Here is a 17,392-nt window from a genome sequence, read left to right as displayed (position 1 = left end):
ACTGCGCGCCTCATCGCCTGCGTTGCGTCGGTGCGTTAAACAGTCAATCAATCGATACGTTTGATCAGCCCCGCAGTCGTGCTAAGCAACGTTCGGATGCTACCGTTTCCGGTACTGCAGCGAAGCAATGAGCGTTGTGGGAATTTCGTATATGTGAGGTTTCCGCCCCTATTCCGCATTTGGACGCCGGTATTACGTCTGCTTATGCTCAAAAACCTTGAACTGACTCGGTGTGCTTGGTTGGCGGCCACTCTGTACTCACCGGGAACGAGGTGCTCTAAAGGGACCCTGCAACACTTTCTTCAACTTTTTTTTTTTTTTGAAATCTTGTATGCTTGCAGAACTTAGTCAACCAACACGCCCAGTACTTAGATTAGGGGGTCGCAAAGTGCCTCAGCCAAAAATTACTGCTATATGCCCATCAGATCACTTGGGGAAACGTGATCGAAAGATTTTTCTCTCTTTCCCGGTCTTGGCATTCTTATACCGCTCGAATGACGTCACTAAGGCCATGTAGCGGCTGTTGGCCGGCTTTCCTTAAGTTGCAGCAGTGAACGCTTTTCGATAGTTACTTTAAAAATAAAGCCGCAAAAGCAAAGCAGATACGGAAGGCGGATAGTTCTGCAGCGACGAGCGTATACCACGCAGGGCCGCTCCGTGCTGACGATAAATATAGCTTTGCAATGCTTCCAGACGGCAAGGAAAGAGTGAAAGCGTTTATCGAAAGTGTTGCAGAGTCCCCTTAATGACACAGTGGACATAACAGCGCTTCCCTGAACCGACCTCAAGCCACACATGAGAAAACAACTTCGAGGAACGTGGCGAGCACGGACAAAGGTGCCGACGAGAAATGCAATAATTCCTCCAGCTTAAATTAAAACATTCCACCGAATTGTTCTAAGGAAAGCTTGACATCCACCGTAATGCAGCCGTACGGCTACAAAGCAAAGCTATGCAGCTTTCTCAGAAACTTCGCAATAGAAGAAAAATTCGTCCTGGTCCAGGATTCGAACCCGGGACCACCGCTCAACCGGAGCAGTCGCTCTACCAACTGAGCTAACCATGCAGGAGGCTGGCCGTTTGTAGCGCGAGAGCGAATTGATCAACAACTCGAAGGGGTGGTAAGGTGTTAATCGACCAGAGTTAGGGTAAGTCCCAAGGAGGAGTAAGTTGCTGCGAAGGAAAGTTTAAGCGGTGGTCCCGGGTTCGAATCCTGTACCAGGACGAATTTTTCATCAACTGTGAAGTTTCTGAGAAAGCTGTATAGCTTTCCTTTGTAGCCGTACGGCTGCATTCAGGTGGATGTCAAACTTTCCTTCGCAGAAACTTACTCCACCTTGGGGGCTTCCCCTAAATCTAGTCGATTAACGAGTTGTTCTGAGCGGAGTAACAGAAAAACGACGGTGCCATTGGACGCGGAATATTTTCCCCCTTAACCGTCCAACTCGAGTGTTTCCAAATCCGATTTCCGTGGGGACGCTTCGCAGGTGCTTAGCGATTTTCCAGAGTGTATTCTAAAATTGTGTTTTGCCCGCCGGAGTCGTACCTGGGCCGTAGAGGCGCGCCGTGGTGGGAGGCTGCGAATTGGGTAATCTAGAGCACCTGCGAATGATTAACACGTGCTCCGAAGTTTCGTCACACCGCGTCGTTTTCGTTTATCTCCTGCACCAGGAAAGGATTTACTGCGACGGGAAATGGAACAGGTGTGTCCTCGTGCTGGGTGTCATCTGAACGTCTTCGAACGTATAACTCCGGCTGAATTTCCAAAAAGCCCTTCCCTCAAATGTCGCTCTCGGCGTGGGAGGACGAGCCGTTCCACGCCGCCAGCCTTTGAAGGGGCTGCGAAGACAAAGTAGGAGTCTAGATCATCAAAAAAAAAAAAAAAATTACCATCCCTTCATAAATAAAGTTTAGAGAAGCGCGGAAGCTTTCTCACATCAAAAGTGCGTCAAAAGTGCATCAAAACCTAACCTTTGCTAAAAGTGCGTCCAAGCGATCGTAAAACCTTCAAAAACTAAAATCGCAAATGAACAACGATTAACCCATGCGACTATTTTTCCCGCACTAAGTACGCGCATCTATACGAACTAGTTAAATGCATACCTATACGTGGTTTTTATTTATTTAAACATGCTGTCAACCCCCATTTGAGGGCTATTACAGGGAGGGAATACATCAGACGCAAAGATTACATCTATTCGCTTTCAAGTAACGAAAAGAAACAAAGTAAAAAGCACACAGAAACCATCGAACACTATCGATATTATCAAATAAGAAGAGCATGCAATAGCTGCTAAGGAACCTAGAACATCGAGTAAGTTTCAAGGGACGTGACTTCAATGAACATAAGTGTCAAGAAAAGTTTCGAACGCTTTAACATCGGTACATTCAGCAATTTGTGCAAACAGGCTATTCCAGTTTTCTATGGCATCGGGGGAAAACAGGTAAAGGTACGCTATTGCACTCCTTCTTAATGATCGATGCGTGCACTGGCTTGTCTAGAACGGTTTCTTCTTCGCGGTTTTCAGGTAACAGTATTGACACAATGAAAGCCCGGTTTCACGCACGCGCCGTGTGTCCGAAGATCTTATCAGAGCTTTTCGGTCGACCAACTGGTCTATAGAAAAATGCATTATTGTTTGACCGTGGACGCCATCAGTTACACATAGAAAGCTTTCGCCTTGAAAGGTGCTCTGTCCCGACAAAAATGACACCAACTCTACCGCAAACTTTGACCAAACAGGGAAAACAGTAAGCAGTGGTGATTCGCCAGTCAAGTTCTCGCCGGGTCTCTATGACGTCACGGGATCTTGTTTGTACGATTGGCGGCCACCGCGAGCGAAGCCAACGTCACGAAACATGACCGGGTGAATGTAATGGGGCCTGTGACCGCATCACTCCAACGTGCACTTAACACACTGACAATTTTTCTTAGCGTTCCTCTCAATTTCGCTTGCTTTTTTACGGTTAGAAAAATTGTTGGTGGCTGGAAGGTAGCTGACTGCAGGTTGAGAAAGGCTGGTTCGTTCTAATTGAACGTGGCTGTGTTTTGTCTTCACGATACCTTTGACCCACGCGCGATCCTTACACCCGATAGGGCCAATCCCCTTTCATTCGCACCCGTGCCATCACTGCGCAGGCTATCCAAATGAGACTGATGTCCGGCCAGAATGCACGGCCATCTATCCGCCCCCGTGCTATACGCCTCTGACGAAGTCGCACATCCATTCTGAACGCGTTCTGGATTTAGGGTTTCAGTTCTTTTAGATCAGTACATGGATTCATGAAACTTTATTGGGACGGGGCTGGCATAGCGGCCTATAGGGGTGACATGGAGGGAATGGAAGACCAATCAAGATTTTCAATCAGTCAAGTAATCAATCTATCAGTGACGTAACGCATAAACCGCAGAACCGTCTCAAACGGAAGATCGAACCAGCCAGGTGTTTAATTCTTTCTTCTTTTTTTCTGGACCCGGGATCGGCCAGAAAAAAAAAAAAAAAAAAAAGGTGTCCGCGATTACATTTTTAACGGAGGCGCGTAACAGCGTGGCGTAAGCGAAGTCTTAGCTTAACGCAGCCGCAGTGTGACCTCAGCGCAGCAGTCTTATATCAGCTCCAGCTGACCCGGTTACGCTGGTCCGACAATGGGCCCGACGCACAATAACCTCAAAAGAGAGCTTCTACTGTGAATCTTGACTCACCCCCATACATCATCCCTCCCAACACATGGTCATTATTCCGGAGGAGCTTATTTCGAAAGCGTATGCGCCTGCCTAATCGGGTATAATACGCGGCCATTGTACCGTGATTCAACGTGCAGGCGAGGAAAACCCGCACGGGTGTAATATGCAAGCGCGTCGAGTAATTCCCATTGTATAGCGCCATCAGCCGTTACATGGTCGATGCAAGATCCGAGGGGCTTTCTTCTGCGACTACATCACACGAACGTAACCGCACAATACTCCAGACACGATGTCGCCTGGTGTGACGTCGACGGGACGGCACTCCTGTGGCTAAAGCACGGTCACAGCTAGGACAAAGGCCAGGCAACGTAACGCTTTTACGTCGCGTTCTTCCCTCGTCATGCAGAAGGGTTGTTCCCCACAGCTGATGCTGACGTAGCTCTGATGACGTGTGCGGTGCTGACGGCGTAAGGCCTGCGGCGTCCAGCTGAGGACGTAGTACGGATGGTTTCCGTGGAGGAACTAGCATTACGTGGAGAAGGTACTACGATGCATTACGCTGGCACGCTAGTGGCGCAGATTTATTACGACAACGTTTTCTTGTCCTCTCCCGCGCGGACTGGCTTTCGGCTCCACAAACCTTGGGCAGTGTTCCCGACGTAGTCTTGATATAATACGGGAAGCTGGGAATGAATGAATAAAACCACGTTTATTCCACATTGTAATGTTCCGACTTGCGGAGCCTCGCCCGCAAGCCCCCGATCTCCGTTAGAAATGGCCTCAGTGGATACCATCTCTCCGTAATCTCAACAGCTTGTTCGATTGGGAGTAGTCAGGGCTACGATTAAATTGGGAAGCTTGCCGGCTGAGATTTGTGGATGACGGCGTCTTGTTCAGTAAATTTGGAGAAGACCTGCAGGAAATGCCTCGGGAACTGTGCTCGGGAAGCTTAATCGTAGGGGTAAAGATCAATGAGTAAGTTGAAAGGGTAATAGTTAATACATGTACAAGAAGCGGCCTTGTTCAGCCTACAGGCAATGAAATACCATAAAAGGGGCAAGTTGTCTTGGACACTTCCTTGGGCAAGTTTTCAGTGCCGATTCAGGCCACGAGAGGTATATAAATCAGGTGCAGAATTTGTCCGGATAACGTTCTGCAAACATTTATAAGTAATGTCTCTGTCAATAAAAAAGAAAGGCGCACGACCAGTGCGTACTGCCAGTGATGACTTTTTGGGATGAAGCTTGGGGACCTGAGCACCTCGAGAGAAAACTGAAGTCGGACTAACGTGCCGGGAATAATAATGAAGCGGGCGTCTTGACTGAATTAGGCAGTAAACTCGAATGGAGGACGTCCAGGCCTAAATGAGAGAAGTGGAGTTGAACTGGGCATATAGTGAGAAGGAGAACTGGCAACCGGAGGACCACCAGCTGGTAGCTACCGAGAGACAGGACTGGAATAGGGAAGACCGCGGTAACTCGGCGGGGCGATCTGGTAAGGACGCTCGGTGGCAAAGCATGAATTCGGACAACGCCGGATGAGTGAGGCATTAATCCCTGGGGGGATTAATTAAATCCCCTTTCCTGGTGGAGCGAGGTTTTTTTTCCTCACGCGCCTCCACCTCCTCCCAAGTCTTCCCCAGCGGACCGCACGCTGGTTTTCCCGAAAATACTGGTCGGCAGCACTCAACACGCACACCACGCACGTTCGTACGTCGTTCCGGGGCTTTCAGTGCTGTAGGCAGCGACTTCTGTTGCTCCACGCGCCTGCTATAGGTTTGTGCATGCCGTGATTGCGCTATTCCCTTCTGCTCGTGCAGACGGTGCTGGCGTGTTCGGGGATGGTCTACTCCCACTTTTGTCGGTTTTCTCGCGTACAGCGGTTTGACGGATGTTACCGGTAAGGGTCAGCAGACGGTTGCCACTTTCGCACGGCCAAACCCCGTGTCTTGCCGCGTAACGACGGGCGTGAGTCCGCACTGTGCTGTCGCTCGACGTCGGTTTCGGTAGACGTTGACGGTTGACTTGCCCCAGGAGCTATGTGTACGGTGCAGTGTTTTGTATCTCGGTTGGCCGCTTAATTAATTACTATGAAATGCGTCTCTTCCCCGTGGAGTTATTGGCGTACGCGCGGCGAGGGACGACCCGGCGCGATGGCTTGGCTACTCCGAACCCATTGGGGGCAGTCTGTATACGTGTAGTCAAAGCTGTACGAGAGCAATAAAAACAGTGACAGCGTGTTATTCTAGTCTACTATAGCGGGCCCACACCCTTCCGGACGTAAGTAGACTGAGGGTAGATGTATCTGGTGTTCTGGAATAGAGGTGGACGTTGTCTGGCCAAGTTATGCGTTGGCTGTCGCCAAGACCATGCCTGCACAGTGGTACGTGGACAAGACAGCGGCGCGCACGCGCAGTTGACCTGCTGGATCGTTCCAGTGTGGCTTCATAACGGGGCTACTTCACTTGGCGATGTTGTGTTTCTTGGAAATGATTCAATGCAGAAATTTGGGCGAGTTGGTGATAGGACTTCGACATGGTAAAAAAAGCGCGATAGACGGTGACAGAAGAAAAGAGAGTGACACTGAACGAGCGCTCGTCCAGTGTCACTCTCTCTTCTTCTGTTCCCGTCTATTGCGCTTTTTTTACCGTGTTCGAAATGATGAGCTCAAAAATATAAAGCCGTTCCCCTCAACGCGAGAGCTGTCGGAAGTGCAGAGCAGTGATTCGGCGTAATGGACTGTGGCGCTGTTATCCTCTCACTCTTACCACCCGTTACGCTGTTCGCCTGCCAGTCTCACTCTGAGTCTCTTGATGAATTGGACGGAAGTTTGTCCAATGCAATTCAAATTTCCCGCCTTCGCACTGCTCACGCGCCCCCTGCCTGAAACAGCGAGAACGGGAGTTCTGTTCTTTTCGTGCTTGCTTTCATCTCGCACGTGGCGTAGCCTTACTGCGCAGTTAGGAACTCGTCATTTTTGCGGCCACTTTGTTCGCTTGCTATCGTACGAACCGACCCAACGGGCGTGTTCCTACATAACTGAATAAACGTGGGGGCTGCCGTATTTATACACACATTTTGCCTCAAATGTACCTGCAGTTTTCTTTCCGCCAAACAATGGGGGAGATGTATGACAAGCGCCAGTGGTTCAGGAGTCTCAAACGGTTACGACTATATAAAGCGCTTGTTTTTCAAAGCCTCCGTTTGGGTCCGTTACGCCGCTACGCCGTGGGGCTCTGCTTGGGTCCGTTATGTCGTTACGCCACCTGATTGCGGCGGTGGCTAGACAGCGTGACAGCGAACGAGCTACGACGACAAGGCGAGCCCCTGGAGTAGAAAATCCGACAATTGGGTGAGTTGGCACTGATTCATGCTGACTACAGCGCGCACGGACGAAAGACAAAGCCAAAGAAGGCGACGGGACGAGCACTGCCCGTCGCCTTCTTTGCCTTTGTCTTTCGTCTGTGCGCGCTGTTAGTCAGCATGAACCCCCATAAGGTGCTCTGTGCTCAAAACGTGAACTCGGTAACGGTGGCGTAAGGGAGTTCTGGCCTGTGCTCGCTGGTCCACTTCAGAGGGCGGTCGCCACTTTCGTTTCGCAACGCTCTGCTTGGAAAGTACGCTTCCTCGCACGACACCGCCGTAGGCGTTGCAGCACGACTTAATATGTGCGTACTCTGCTTTGTTGCAGCGTGTACTATTGTCTTTCTTCTTTTGAGCGTACGGGAACGATGAACGGATAGCTTTGAATAAATCTCACCCCTTCCTTCTTTTTAAAGACGATAGTCTTTCTTGGGCTACTTAAACCCAGAAATTTTGGTCTGTCTGTCTGTCTGTCTGTCTGTCTGTCTGTCCGTCCGTCCGTCCGTCCGTCCGTCCGTCCGTCCGTCCGTCCGTCTGTCTGTCTGTCTGTCTGTCTGTCTGTCTGTCTGTCTGTCTGTCTGTCTGTCTGTCTGTGACTCGATTCAGCCACCCGGCCAAAGCAAAACAATGTCTGCGCAATAGACAGGGTTCGCACAGGTCCTTGAAAACCTTAATGGTCATTGAAAACCCTTGATTTTCCTGGAGATAATCAATGGCCCTGTCTTTTCACGAGAATTTAAAGTGTTTTGTCGTGGATTTTAGGTGTTAACAAATGTAAAGAAACATTGCAACAATCTAATTTCAGTGTATTGCGTGAAACTGCTACAAGTTTGGTGAATTTTAATTACAAGGAAACATTGCAAGCAGGCACTTCTCAATCCAAGCCATGTCAGGATACAATCCAGTGAAAGCCGGCTTGTGTTCTCTATCTTGCATCTTCCATCTAGTCTGTGGACGCTCGCTCATTGCATGTTTGCTGTGTTCTTATGCTCCATCTGCGTTTGCTTTTACGTGCAAATGGCAGACGTGTACATAGTTTGTCCTGCCTTGCAGCAACACTCGCCATTTAATTTCATCTGATACCCTTGCTGACAAAGCAAGAGATGCAGGCAGGATTAACCAAGTTTTGAAATAAGACAGCCTGAGCAAAACAGCAAGAAAAACGAAGAACACTAATCATGAAATAAAAAAAGGTGGGGGACCATTCATGAACCCGTTAGCGCCTATGTAAATGTGCACTAATGTGCTTAGGTATTGTGCAATAAAAAAACTTTTGAATTGTGTTGAATAAGTTATAAATTTATCTCAGATAAAACATTAGATTGGGACCTTGAAAATGTGTTTTCTGGTCCTTGAAAGTCCTTGAAAACCCTTGAATTCTTGCTTTTGAAGCCTGTACGAACCCTGTCTTATATAGTCACAGCTAAATCTACCCGTCTATGTCCGGTGTAATGTTCATACTCGTCAACATTGTTGAAGAAGAACAAGGCATTACGCAAATGTGAGACAACAAATCAATACTGAAGTGATAAGTGTTCCTTTATAAAAAAATCAAACATGCTTGACTTTTGCGAAATTAAATACTTCATCAACTGCAGAAAAAGAATTCACTCCGCCGTCGCCTGCTGTCGCCCGCGCCACTATTGCTTCTGGCGCCATTTTAAGAAATCAACCGGCAACAGTTACGCAAGGTTCCACTTGATAGGTTCCACGTTCTGTTTGCAACGCACGTGGAGTAGGGAAACGCGGTTCTATAAACGTTGAAGTAGGTCGCGCCTCGATTAACGCGCGTCTTCGCCGTACGGCAGCGTTCGCATCGAGACACCCAGTTTGGAGCAGTGGAACCCGGGAAATGTAAAATGATTTAAGCAAACCTGTGGCGTCTTTACCTTGGGAGGAGCGCGACGCAAGAGGAACAACATGAGAGGTGAGCGGGAAAGCGAAGGGAGGCATTTACTTCGCAACAGCCGATAAAGACTGTCGTCTTTTGACGGATGTTACCGGTAAGGGTCAGCAGACGGTTGCCACTTTCGCACGGCCAAACCCCGTGTCTTGCCGCGTAACGACGGGCGTGAGTCCGCACTGTGCTGTCGCTCGACGTCGGTTTCGGTAGACGTTGACGGTTGACTTGCCCCAGGAGCTATGTGTACGGTGCAGTGTTTTGTATCTCGGTTGGCCGCTTAATTAATTACTATGAAATGCGTCTCTTCCCCGTGGAGTTATTGGCGTACGCGCGGCGAGGGACGACCCGGCGCGATGGCTTGGCTACTCCGAACCCATTGGGGGCAGTCTGTATACGTGTAGTCAAAGCTGTACGAGAGCAATAAAAACAGTGACAGCGTGTTATTCTAGTCTACTATAGCGGGCCCACACCCTTCCGGACGTAAGTAGACTGAGGGTAGATGTATCTGGTGTTCTGGAATAGAGGTGGACGTTGTCTGGCCAAGTTATGCGTTGGCTGTCGCCAAGACCATGCCTGCACAGTGGTACGTGGACAAGACAGCGGCGCGCACGCGCAGTTGACCTGCTGGATCGTTCCAGTGTGGCTTCATAACGGGGCTACTTCACTTGGCGATGTTGTGTTTCTTGGAAATGATTCAATGCAGAAATTTGGGCGAGTTGGTGATAGGACTTCGACATGGTAAAAAAAGCGCGATAGACGGTGACAGAAGAAAAGAGAGTGACACTGAACGAGCGCTCGTCCAGTGTCACTCTCTCTTCTTCTGTTCCCGTCTATTGCGCTTTTTTTACCGTGTTCGAAATGATGAGCTCAAAAATATAAAGCCGTTCCCCTCAACGCGAGAGCTGTCGGAAGTGCAGAGCAGTGATTCGGCGTAATGGACTGTGGCGCTGTTATCCTCTCACTCTTACCACCCGTTACGCTGTTCGCCTGCCAGTCTCACTCTGAGTCTCTTGATGAATTGGACGGAAGTTTGTCCAATGCAATTCAAATTTCCCGCCTTCGCACTGCTCACGCGCCCCCTGCCTGAAACAGCGAGAACGGGAGTTCTGTTCTTTTCGTGCTTGCTTTCATCTCGCACGTGGCGTAGCCTTACTGCGCAGTTAGGAACTCGTCATTTTTGCGGCCACTTTGTTCGCTTGCTATCGTACGAACCGACCCAACGGGCGTGTTCCTACATAACTGAATAAACGTGGGGGCTGCCGTATTTATACACACATTTTGCCTCAAATGTACCTGCAGTTTTCTTTCCGCCAAACAATGGGGGAGATGTATGACAAGCGCCAGTGGTTCAGGAGTCTCAAACGGTTACGACTATATAAAGCGCTTGTTTTTCAAAGCCTCCGTTTGGGTCCGTTACGCCGCTACGCCGTGGGGCTCTGCTTGGGTCCGTTATGTCGTTACGCCACCTGATTGCGGCGGTGGCTAGACAGCGTGACAGCGAACGAGCTACGACGACAAGGCGAGCCCCTGGAGTAGAAAATCCGACAATTGGGTGAGTTGGCACTGATTCATGCTGACTACAGCGCGCACGGACGAAAGACAAAGCCAAAGAAGGCGACGGGACGAGCACTGCCCGTCGCCTTCTTTGCCTTTGTCTTTCGTCTGTGCGCGCTGTTAGTCAGCATGAACCCCCATAAGGTGCTCTGTGCTCAAAACGTGAACTCGGTAACGGTGGCGTAAGGGAGTTCTGGCCTGTGCTCGCTGGTCCACTTCAGAGGGCGGTCGCCACTTTCGTTTCGCAACGCTCTGCTTGGAAAGTACGCTTCCTCGCACGACACCGCCGTAGGCGTTGCAGCACGACTTAATATGTGCGTACTCTGCTTTGTTGCAGCGTGTACTATTGTCTTTCTTCTTTTGAGCGTACGGGAACGATGAACGGATAGCTTTGAATAAATCTCACCCCTTCCTTCTTTTTAAAGACGATAGTCTTTCTTGGGCTACTTAAACCCAGAAATTTTGGTCTGTCTGTCTGTCTGTCTGTCTGTCTGTCTGTCCGTCCGTCCGTCCGTCCGTCCGTCCGTCCGTCCGTCTGTCTGTCTGTCTGTCTGTCTGTCTGTCTGTCTGTCTGTCTGTCTGTCTGTCTGTCTGTCTGTCTGTCTGTGACTCGATTCAGCCACCCGGCCAAAGCAAAACAATGTCTGCGCAATAGACAGGGTTCGCACAGGTCCTTGAAAACCTTAATGGTCATTGAAAACCCTTGATTTTCCTGGAGATAATCAATGGCCCTGTCTTTTCACGAGAATTTAAAGTGTTTTGTCGTGGATTTTAGGTGTTAACAAATGTAAAGAAACATTGCAACAATCTAATTTCAGTGTATTGCGTGAAACTGCTACAAGTTTGGTGAATTTTAATTACAAGGAAACATTGCAAGCAGGCACTTCTCAATCCAAGCCATGTCAGGATACAATCCAGTGAAAGCCGGCTTGTGTTCTCTATCTTGCATCTTCCATCTAGTCTGTGGACGCTCGCTCATTGCATGTTTGCTGTGTTCTTATGCTCCATCTGCGTTTGCTTTTACGTGCAAATGGCAGACGTGTACATAGTTTGTCCTGCCTTGCAGCAACACTCGCCATTTAATTTCATCTGATACCCTTGCTGACAAAGCAAGAGATGCAGGCAGGATTAACCAAGTTTTGAAATAAGACAGCCTGAGCAAAACAGCAAGAAAAACGAAGAACACTAATCATGAAATAAAAAAAGGTGGGGGACCATTCATGAACCCGTTAGCGCCTATGTAAATGTGCACTAATGTGCTTAGGTATTGTGCAATAAAAAAACTTTTGAATTGTGTTGAATAAGTTATAAATTTATCTCAGATAAAACATTAGATTGGGACCTTGAAAATGTGTTTTCTGGTCCTTGAAAGTCCTTGAAAACCCTTGAATTCTTGCTTTTGAAGCCTGTACGAACCCTGTCTTATATAGTCACAGCTAAATCTACCCGTCTATGTCCGGTGTAATGTTCATACTCGTCAACATTGTTGAAGAAGAACAAGGCATTACGCAAATGTGAGACAACAAATCAATACTGAAGTGATAAGTGTTCCTTTATAAAAAAATCAAACATGCTTGACTTTTGCGAAATTAAATACTTCATCAACTGCAGAAAAAGAATTCACTCCGCCGTCGCCTGCTGTCGCCCGCGCCACTATTGCTTCTGGCGCCATTTTAAGAAATCAACCGGCAACAGTTACGCAAGGTTCCACTTGATAGGTTCCACGTTCTGTTTGCAACGCACGTGGAGTAGGGAAACGCGGTTCTATAAACGTTGAAGTAGGTCGCGCCTCGATTAACGCGCGTCTTCGCCGTACGGCAGCGTTCGCATCGAGACACCCAGTTTGGAGCAGTGGAACCCGGGAAATGTAAAATGATTTAAGCAAACCTGTGGCGTCTTTACCTTGGGAGGAGCGCGACGCAAGAGGAACAACATGAGAGGTGAGCGGGAAAGCGAAGGGAGGCATTTACTTCGCAACAGCCGATAAAGACTGTCGTCTTTTGACGGCATTTGCAACGAAAGGAGCAGATACGCGGCCAATTTTTTGTTTTGTTTGTTTAAGCGAAAACATTTTTAGTAGAACCGATGGCGTGCTGTCAAAAAAACCAATGCATTTCCCCATAGACCGGTTGGTCGACCGAAAAGCTCTGATAACTTCTCTGGACACTCGGTGCGTGCGTAAAACCGGCCTTCCATTGTGTCAAAACGGTTGTTTGAACATCGCGAAAAAGGGACCGCGTATCGGTGTATACCTTTAGATGGTTCGTAGATGCGTTTACTTAGTGCGCGTGAAATCGTGGTATGGGTGCGTCCTTGGTTCGTAATTTGGGTCTTCGAAGGGTTGACGATCAATTGGACGCACGTTCAGCGAAGGTTGCGCGCCCCTTTTAGCGACGGTTTCGGCGCACTTTTTATATAAGAAAGTTTCCGGGGTTCTCTCAGCTTTCTTTAGGAAGGGATAATAAAGTTTTCTTTTTTTTTTTTGCCATGGCTTTGCCTCGTAGCCCAGGTTTGGCTTCAGTTTGTCAAACCTCATTTCTGTTTTTGTTCTGTCGCCACTGCAGCTTCTGACGATGCCCTGAGTGTGCACTTATATCTGTACTATCGAGACACCCGGTATGAGCACTCCCATGCCATACGTGATTGAGTGATTGATTAATTGATTGATTGATTGATTGATTGATTCATTCATTCATTCAATCATACAGGATCGTATCGTAATGAAGACATCTGCCTCTTCGCCAGTTTCTAATACATCTAGTTTAACTACTGGTCTCTTAATTTTAGCGCTGCAATTAGAGGTAAAGTTTGTTTCATGGTGCATTCCACATATGATACTTCCTACTCTTCTTCCGCCAGTATTCTAGCCTGCTTTCGGTTACGTTTACGGTTTTGTATAGTTCCCTTTCTCCTGTGTTATTACATACGGACCCTGGGGCGCTTCGGAAAGAAACGCGCATTTCCATCACGTGGATTCGAATGGACACCCTCGGATTGTAACACAATGTGTCGAATCGTTTGTGTTTTCTTCGCTACACACCGCGCGTGTGTGTCATCCTTTCGAGGTATTCTTCCTCACAAAGCTTTCCGTTTTCTTCGCTGCACACCGCACGTGTGTCATCCTTTCGAGGTATTCTTCCTCACAAAGCTTTCCGTTTTTAAACAATATGCTCTGTATTTGGGAAAAACACGGTTGATCTTTTGAAGTTATAGTATAAATGTTTTTTCTTCTGATACTGCACTTCTCAGGCTGGTACAATCATATAGAGGTTTCTCTCTCTCTCTCTCTCTCTGCTCGCCCCTAGCATTGACTCGTTCGTCTGCTCTGCCTCTTTTTTGGTCATATCGGCTACTTTTGCTATCTCCTCCTCCTCCTCCTCCTCCTCCTCCTCCTCCTCCTCCTCCTCCTTCTTCTTCTTCTTCTTCTTCTTCTTCTTCATCTTCTTCTCCTCCTCCTCTCCTATTCTTTGTTTGCTTCTCCTTTCATCTTCCTTGTTCTTTGTTGTTTCTTCTTCTTTCTTCCTTCTACTCATTTTTCTTCGCGTTTATTTCTCTTTCTTCCAGCCACGATGTCCTCCCCCTGAGTGAGCGATAACGCCAGCGCCGCCGTTCGCCCTGGCGGACAGTGTGGGAACTGAGGCGAGGGGGCATATCACGTGGAGCCAGCACGCGTCGGTACTCCGCCTCCTCGCTCTCAATTCCCGTTTAATTCTCCCTTCTGCGGATCACCTGTTCGCTGGAAGCGCGCGTGCCGCAACGACGGCCGTGGATTTTTAAACAAGATAGCACAATGTAAATATCTGTTACCCCACAAGCGGGCAATCCCATCTCACTCTGCGCGAACTGCGCGCGCACTTCCTCGTTTTATTTTCCCGCTTCCCGTAGCGAACGTTTGTTGCCGACCGACGGTGGCCATATTTTATTCCAGTTTTCGCAGTCGTCGTTCTTCTCGGAGTGTGCATTTATAGCCGCCCAGTGACGTGGCGGCGTTGTGCATTTGAGTTGGCCCAGCACGTGGCTTACCGCGGCCTCCTGGTTTCCTGTTTTGTCGCCCCGTTGCGCGCTGCCGATCCGTCAAGGGGGAAGAATTACGGTTGGCAGGGTAATTCGGTCGGATTCGGATAAATTGCCCGGTTTGTCTGAAACTCGCAGTGTTCCGTGGTTAAGAAACAAAATCGCGACCTGTTAAACGCGACCGATATTAAATGACGAGACGCGACGACACATTCTGTAGGCTTTTGGTAATTCAACACTAACATGTCTGAAACTCGGAGTGTTCCAGGGTTAAGAAACAAAATCGCGATCTGTTCAACGCGACCGATATTAAACGACGAGACGCGACGACACATTCTCTGGGCTTTTGGTAATTCAACACTAACATGAGTCTGTTTGTTTTCACGGTTCACAGTGCGAAAACACAAAACAAAACACGAGCGCTCTGAATTTTTCTTTTGCTTTGTATTCTTTGACAACGCGTGAATGAAGTCCAACTAGCTCAGATTTTCATACTTACGGAGTTTTATTTATTTTTATTTTTCGCCACCTACTTCGTTCGTCTTTGACAGCGCTTAACTTCCTCGCCAAGAGGTTAACAGAGAAAGCGGAGGATTCTCTTTTCTATTTCCCGCCTTTTTTCTCCTTTGTTTTTGTGTGACAGTGTAGAAAGACTTTTTAAATCGTCCGTGCGCCTTAAAGGCGATTGCAAACGTAATGTTTGCGCTTTTCTGAGTCCTGTGTTGACGTACTCTTCATCGGCGGATGTTTAGGAACGTTGATATTTCACGTATGACGTCCCAAATTCAAGTGCCGTAAACAGCGCTACGTGGAAACATCCCTCTACGTGTTTTGGCCATTTGTTTTTTTCATTTGTCAAGACAAAATCACCGCCGAGTGCACGTATTCGTAGTGTAGCCAGTTTTATGTATCCAGATGTTTAAGCATTTGTAACCTAGGCACTTTTGTCTAACCATATATATTTCAATTTGATCCGTATAGATTCGGCGCACGTTAAATGTCCCCAGGTGGTCAAAATTAATCCGAAGCTCTCCACTACGGCGCGCCTCATCGCCTGCGCTGCGTCGGCGCGCTAAACCCTACAATCAATCAATCAATCAATCAATCAATCAATCAATCAATCAATCAATCAATCAACAATCAATCAATCAATCAATCCGTATAGATGAACCTTATCGTTTCGAACGTTGATTTTTCAAGAAATTGGAGTCATATGTTTCACTGAATAAAATCTGGTGCAAACAATTTTCGAATTACCTTTCATTCCGGCGCTCTTTAAAATTCCATTAAAACCCAACCATCATAATAATTAATTTTCTAATTGTGTATTGTTGCCGCGTCCACCCGTTATCAGTTAATTCGTGTGTTCGAGGCAATCCTTTATCCCCTTCTGCCTCGTGGCCCCGAAGTGGCGATAAGACTTTGGGCTACTAAAATGCATTTGGACAGTTCGCTTTTGGTTGCACGACTGACGCACTCGCGCTGCAAACTTAATTCCGTTATACGCTGCTGACATTGCCAGCACCGTAACATGCCGTTCTGCAATTTTCGAGTCCAACGTGGCTACGCGGAGATTACGTGTAGGTAATCGTAAGCCCGAGCAGCGGTCTGATGACGTAAGCGACCATTCCGGTCACGTTCAATTGCTTGGAGATTGCGCCGCTCGCACGTGTAGTAGCAGCTGGAGCGTACAGAATAAATCATCCCCGAGCTTGTGTTATGTACTTTGGGCAATGGCCATAATAAACTCGTCGACCAAAGCAAACTTCGCTGCGGGGAGAGCGAACCTGCCGATCACTTTGCGGCATGAGATGATGCCAAATTTAAATGCCAATTGCACCGGGCAGCACTGTAGTTGGAGTCTCCGGATTAATTAACTTAGCCACTGAGCCGCGGTGGCTCAGTGGCTAAGGCGTTGTGCTGCTGAGCACAAGGTCGCGGGTTCGATTCCCGGCCGCGGCGGCCGCTTTTCTGATGGAGGCGAAAAGCAAGAACGTCCGTGCGCACGAGATTTCGGCGCACGTTAAAGATCCCCAGGTGGACAAAATTAATCCGGAGTCCTCCACTACGGCGCGCCTCATCGCCTGCGTTGCGTCGGCGCGTTAAACCCTGCAATCAATCAATCAATCAATCAATCAATCAATCAATCAATCAATCAATCAATCAATCAATCAATTTTGACCACCTGCAGGGGATTTTTAAACGCGCGCCCAATTAACCTCGACACACGCCCGTTCTGCTTTTCGCCTCCACCTGAGTAGCGGCAACGCGTTGGCCACTGAGCTACCGCGGCCGGTGTGAGGTGATACCGAAGGTGTGCGTTACGACGTCACGTTTCACGCGGCTTTTATAAACACCGACACGCAACGACAAGACATTGTTCCTCTTGGTGCTCTTATAATCGCCTGGCTCAGAACGCGCGCCTGACGACTTTGGCAAAGCAGCGATCAAGGAGCGAAGCGCGTCATCTCGAACGAGGAACCCGACACGGCCTTGCGGGGGTCACGTTAGCCGGTATTGCGCCCGCATTGCGCCCGCATTGCGCCCGCATTTCGGGCTACCTGTTCCTCCGAATCGAATCGGGGCGGAAAAAGGCGTGACGGCTCACGCCCCTGGTGGGAACCTCGTCGCGTCTGCGTCTACGTGTCGATCCCGGTATGACGGAGGTCGACGCAAGAGCGGACCTCCGTTACGCCGCCGCCGCGGAGAGTGATGGCTAGCTTGCTCGCGGTTGCGTAAGCTCTTGTTATTGGTCGTCGCGAGAAAACCCCGCGGCCTGGCGCCTCGCCGCTGGGAACAGGAAAGGGAGGAGGGTGGGTGCTTGCGCGAAAGAAGCTCGGCCGTTGCGCGGTCATTACGGGTTCGCGCACGTTG

The 17,392-nt window shown here is 48.7% G+C and overlaps 1 protein-coding gene across 4 annotated transcripts in view; it reads left to right on the top strand.

The window, feature by feature from the left end:
• Positions 1 to 17,392, top strand: part of Mon2 (Mon2 homolog, regulator of endosome-to-Golgi trafficking) — a 206,971-nt gene that overhangs the window by 147,915 nt on the left and 41,664 nt on the right. The window lies entirely within an intron of this gene.

Source organism: Haemaphysalis longicornis, unplaced genomic scaffold (genome assembly GCF_048455015.1).
Source record: "Haemaphysalis longicornis isolate Haplotype H1 unplaced genomic scaffold, Haemaphysalis longicornis Haplotype H1 scaffold_10, whole genome shotgun sequence".
NCBI lineage: Eukaryota > Metazoa > Arthropoda > Arachnida > Ixodida > Ixodidae > Haemaphysalis > Haemaphysalis longicornis.
The sequence above is the reverse complement of the archived record's forward strand: the minus strand, read 5'-3'. Positions and strand labels throughout refer to the sequence as shown.